Below are 6045 nucleotides of genomic sequence, written 5' to 3'. Positions count from 1 at the left end.
CATTAATTTATAATAATATTTATTTGACTAATAAGCAGCTTATGCTAAGACCCACTCTGATATCTATTAGTTCTAACTTTTCACATCAGCAAGAAAGACAGGATGACCCAAAGGCCAAAAGCTGAATAGTTGCCGATTTGTAGGGTTACCAGAGGAATAAAAAAAAAAAACAAGGCTTTGTTTGGGACGACAAGCAGTAAGAAAGTCGTCCCAAACGAAGTCTTAGGCCTACTTTTTTACAGCATCTTAAAGCGGCTTTCTAGTATAAAAAATTTAATTTTTTAACTAGAAATCCGCTTTAAGAAGCAATGAAAAGCCGTCCCAAATGAAGCCTAAATAAAGAGGATGGCACACGGTTCATCCTGATCAGTTATTTGAGTATTGCGTATATGATGTGTGCGTAAATTTATCTTAATAGACTTAAATGCCCCCCCCAAAAAAAAAGAGTATAATGAATATAATCAAAAGAAAATAAAGAAAAATCTCAGTATTCTCATTAATACTGTAAGATAAATTAGGTACTTACAGAAGCAGATGACTGCAAAGAAGACAAATCACAGATGTTCTAATTTATTTTTACAAGCCATAATTACAATGCCTCCAAAGAGGATAAGCCATTAGAACTCATACCTTAGTTCGAACCAATTTTCTTGTCCGGTAATAGATTAGTAATTAAGAACCTCAGCCAATGCTGTACGAAGGGGAAGGCAGGTTGATAACGGTACTCTTGATCTTGGTCATCATGTTAATACTGTTTGTGATCCCCTGAGATCCAATTCCACTGTCCTTCAAACCCTGAAACAAAACAAGAACAATAAATTTAAAGCAATTTTCCACATGTTATAAGGAAAGGCAAAGGAGGAGAACCTGGAAGGGGAAATGGTCAGGTCCTCGAGCTGGTGCAGAGTTGATCTGAACTGTGCCAGTTTCCATGGCGTCACTGATCATAATGGCTTTGTTGATGTCCCTTGTGAAGACACAACCCTGTTGAATTTCTCATTTTAGTAGTGAAAATAACAAAATGAACTTTAGATTCCAAGCACAATGAAGTCAGATTGTCATGGATGCACAGAGATGAGCTTACACAGATTTTTTATCTTTACAGTTTCAAACATTGAAATAATTGAGTATGCGTCAGTGATCTAATGAAGGTTATAATTAATTTATCAGTTTGTTGTGGGAATAAATCATCTACTTGGCTTGATGGTTGGAAAAAGAAAGCTCTCTCATTTGTTGGGAGATTGCAGTTCATCAAAGCCAATATTTGGAACTATTTGATCTATTGGTTTAGATCAATGATCATTCCAAAAGGCTTAAAAAGATTTCCTCTCTTATCTTGAAATTCTTTTATGATAATAGACGAAAATAAGATGCACACTATGTCCTAGTTCAAAACTACTCTCTCAAAATAAAAGATTGGATTGGCGCTATACTCTCTTGATACCATAAACTTTATTTGTAAAGCGAAAATGATCGGTAGATTAAGATTTTCATCTCATTTATGCTAATTGGTTTTATAGCTCTTATGACTAGATTGTACTTGACTTGATTCTCAGATATTATGTTGATCTACCCTTTTGGAACTATGATGCAACTAATGACTGCTTTATCTTAGACTTCTACTCCGAGCCCCTCTTTTATTTCTTAATTGCGGCCTGGCAGGTTTATTTTGTTGAAGGGCCTTTTGCTTTAACATAATATTTTTATTTTTGGTGAAGGATTTTGTCTTCTTTTTTATAGGTTTTTTTTAGCATTATTGATCTATAAATGTGTAACTATTTTCTCCTTCTTATCAATGAAATTTAGCTGAGGCTCTTAACTTCCCCCACTCTCTCCTCCAAAAAAAAAGAAGATGGAAGAATACAAGGAGGTGGACAGGCAGGACAGCTATCAAGAAGGGATTAAAGCAGCTGTTTTAATCAGGAGTTCAATTATCGCATATAACAGCAGCTTTGTCCCGGCTAAAATCTGGGAGAATCTGGACACTGGACAGCTTCCCTCTTTGTCCAATAGTCCAAGCCGGAAAATAGAACCCGGTTCATGCTTGCAAAGAAGGTCATCACATGTAAATTCCGCAATTACTTATTTCCTTGTGTAGAAGAATAATATTCGGCAGTTATTTCCCATGAATATTAATATTAGCTTCTGTCCACTAATTGGGCATTGTATACGTAATAATCCAAAATGTTCTAAAATGAATTTATTTGAAAAAATGATAATCTGGGTTGCAACAATGCGGTGCTAAGATTGAGAGCGCATCGGCACCATGCTCTCTATTCTATAATAACTCTGGATTCAACATGCAGTGCAACAATGTTATAGTTTGTGGCGCCCTGGCGCCAGCTCAAAAAAGTATTTTTATATTTATCTTTAATATAAATATCCTTCACCAACTGAGCCGCTCCCTCGTTTCATTTCCTTGCTAGGGAAGAAAGGAGAGAAAGTGGGAAAAGGGATAGAGGAGAGGAAAGAGAAGATCTTCTGGGATAAATACTCACCCCATGTCTATAATATATACCCTTAGGCGACGCAACCCTCAACTGCCGACAAGGATCTTTCTGTCAGGTTGGGTCGACTACCTCCTCTGACTAAGTAGACTAGGGATCACGATGGTCCGGGACGATGGAACCATGGGATCTTGATCGGATCCATCATTCATTCCCCTACCATCTGCTTTAAGTGCAAGGTAGTAAATTTTCAATTTTAAATATCAAATCTTCAAACACCTAAACCCATGTTGCTACTATATGCTAGATACACGTATATCTATGTATCTGATTGATGACTAACCTTAATCAAAAGTTCTCTCTCATTATCGGAAGAGGTAATTAAGTATAGGGGCTTGCGCCTATAGGAAACAAGAACTCAGATTATAAAGGCCTCGTAAAATGAGGGCGAGATCTCTGGGCAGTGTCTTATCTAAAACTCAATCTGTCTTCTGAAAATTTAACAAGAACTTAAGCTTGCTAAAACTTTCCACCATCACATTAAGAAAAGAGAACGGTGCAGAGATGCTGGGGGGCGTAGAATTTTTGAAGCCCACAAAGAGTAAAGCCAATCATCCACCTGAGCATCCTTATCTCTGCAATACTTAACTTAATATTATGCTTCTCTTTTAATAGCCAACATTTTGCACCATAAAGCATTGCAGGTCTCACCATCGTCTTATAGAATTTTCCCTTATGTTTGAGGACTTTTCTATCACACAACAAGCCCATTGCATTCCTCCACTTCAACCATCCAACTTGAATTCTACTAATAACATCCTCACTATTTCACCATCACTCTGATCAATAGACCTAAGATAACTAAAACATGTACTCTTATTAACGATTTGATAGCCCAAAGTCACAATCCACCCACTTGATCAATTACTACTAAAATTATACTCTATATATTTGGTTTTAGATCTACTCATACAAAAACCTTTAGACTTTAAGGTTGACCATCATAATTCAAGTTTACCTTCAACTCCCTCTCTAGTTTTATCAACAAGAAAACTATCATCAACAAAAAGCATACGACAGAGCACAACCTCTTGCAAATGTCTAGTGAGAACATCCATGACTAAAAGCAAAAATATATGGGCTGAAGGCTGATCCATGATGCAATCCAATAGAACTAGAAAATATTTGGTCAAACCATCTTGTGTTTGAACACAAGTAACATCTCCTACATACATAATCTTAATGACTTGAACATATGCCTTATTAACCCCTTCTTTTCTACAACTCTTCATAGCACTTTTCTTGAAAATTTATCATATGATTTCTCTAAATCAATAAATATCATAAGTAAATAACCCAATAGATCATAAAAAAATTGGGGCAAAGAATGATTATCTATGGACAAAAAAAGCTACCAGCAGCTGATTAGAAAACTTAACTTCCCATACTAGACCTGACATTTTCTTTCCATTAGATTACTTAATCGGTATATGAATAATCCCATGGAGGAACATCTTTATGATGTTTATAGGATGCTACGGTATCTTGAATGATCACCTAAAAAAAGACCGACTCTTCAGGAAGGGAACAAATATAAGCATTGAAATATTTACTGATAATGACTGGGCAAGATCTATAACTAGTCATAAAACCATTTTTTGGCTCCTGCTCTTTTGTATGGAAAAGCTAAATCACTTTGAGAAATAAGAAACATACGGTTGTTGGTATAAGTAGATTTCAAGATAAATTCAGGGCTATTGTTCACAAAGTTTGCAAAGGAATTAAAAGGTTCTTGAAGACCACAAGATCTATACAAAAGAACAGATAATGATGATGTGTGACAACCAAGCTATAATCAATATAGCTAAATCTTCTCCAACATGATTGGACTAAATATATTGAGATTGATCGACATTTCATAAAAGATAAATTGAATATGAAATTATCAAAATGATCTACACTCCTACAAAATCTCAAATTGTTAATATCCTTACTAAAACACTTAATCGAATACAATTTGACAAATCCAATTCTAAGCTAGAAATGATCAATATATATTCCTAGCTTAAGGAGAAGTGGTACTTTTGCGCTCAATCAATGTGGAGGACTACAACCTTGCTCAGATTTGAAAGGAATTATGGTTACTTAATACCGAGAACGAAAGATAGGATAGTGCAGGATGGTAGATAACCAACAAGGAGGAATTAAAGCAGCTATTTCAACAAAGAAATTAATTATGGAATAGGACAACTTCTTTGCCTTTTTGGTCCCAGTAGGTATGGACACGACACACCCAACTAGTTGTTCTAACTGAAATCTTGGAGAATCTGGGAAGCCATCTTCTTTGTCCAAGCAGGAAAACAAAGACAACAGACTGCCCAGTCCATGCTTGGAAAGAAGGGTATCACATGCAAATTCCCTAGTTACTTATTTCCTTATCTGAAAAAAATAATATTATGTAGGTACCATCCATATTATTTATTGTTTTTCTTCTTCAATCCATTAATTGTGCCTTATATCCTCTATATAAACAGTAGTTTGCAATCCTCATTGGGATAAGAAAACTAATTGAGCCATTCTCATCCATAATGTTCTACTTGTCTTTCTTCTCTTTGGCTTTTTAATAGAGATCATTACATAGCCATGGTAGCTAAAGCTAATGTTCTCAAATTTGAGAGAAAAGGAAAGTAAAATTTATATCAAATAAATAATCCATGAAAACAAATTCCTGTTCATCATAATAATTATTAATTAGCCTCATCCCAACAACATTGATCCTCTTTAATGAATCCTTATATTCCCGGTTATTCTTATTGAGCACTATGCAAGATATCAACTCTATTTTGCATAAATTTGTGTGAAGGAAATAATATTAAAGGAATTTGGCAGCTTGCTTTGATAGTTGGCAACATTTTTGACATATAAATTATTCTCTAGACATATTACCAAGTGTTTCGCATGAGAAAATTATGCCTAAAGTATGTATAAAATAAGAGAGACTTCAACTATAGAGATATGCAACATCATTTTTTTTTTCACTTCAATCTAGCCAATTCAGATATCAACTGTTCTCTCCAACCAAAATAAACTCAATGGAAAAAATTAATGGCAAAATGATAGGAAACACTCGGATTTCCAAGTGTTTCACACCAAGAACCAAGTAGATCTAGGATGAAATCTGCTGTCCACACAAGAAAACAGCCAAAAACAGTGGATTCGGAGAGAAAACGAAGGAGAAAACGTAAGAGAAACAAAGCAAACACTTTTATTTAACGAGAAATGAAAAGCACTTGCAAGATACAACTTTCCTTCAATTCGAGAGGAAGGAAAAACTCTCCAAATCTCTAGCCGTAGCCTAGAGCCCAAGAACACAAACCCTAGATCTCAAAAATGATTCAAACTCAAGATAACCCTCTCTTCCCCCTATTCCTCCTAATTAAACATGAAAGGAGGATTACAATTTACCTAATTACCCTTCTCATTCAAAAATTCCCTCCCAAAACTCAAAATACAACAAGTGGGCCCCCCTAGGGGTTTCCGCCCAGCTCCTGGCTGGGTTTCTTCCGCCGGGAGTAAGCCCTGACCGGTCCAGGGTGGA

The 6045-nt window shown here is 35.6% G+C and overlaps 1 long non-coding RNA gene across 1 annotated transcript; it reads right to left on the bottom strand.

Annotated features, from left to right (window-relative positions):
- Positions 1 to 471: 471 nt before the first annotated feature.
- Positions 472 to 1027, bottom strand: LOC110095122. Its single transcript, XR_002302938.2, has 2 exons — positions 868 to 1027; positions 472 to 795 (listed from the first exon to the last, which is right to left on the bottom strand). It is a non-coding gene; the product is annotated as an uncharacterized LOC110095122 (long non-coding RNA).
- Between the last annotated feature and the right edge of the window lie 5018 nt (positions 1028 to 6045).

Source organism: Dendrobium catenatum, unplaced genomic scaffold (genome assembly GCF_001605985.2).
Source record: "Dendrobium catenatum unplaced genomic scaffold, ASM160598v2 fragScaff_scaffold_621, whole genome shotgun sequence".
Lineage (NCBI taxonomy): Eukaryota > Viridiplantae > Streptophyta > Magnoliopsida > Asparagales > Orchidaceae > Dendrobium > Dendrobium catenatum.
The sequence above is the reverse complement of the archived record's forward strand: the minus strand, read 5'-3'. Positions and strand labels throughout refer to the sequence as shown.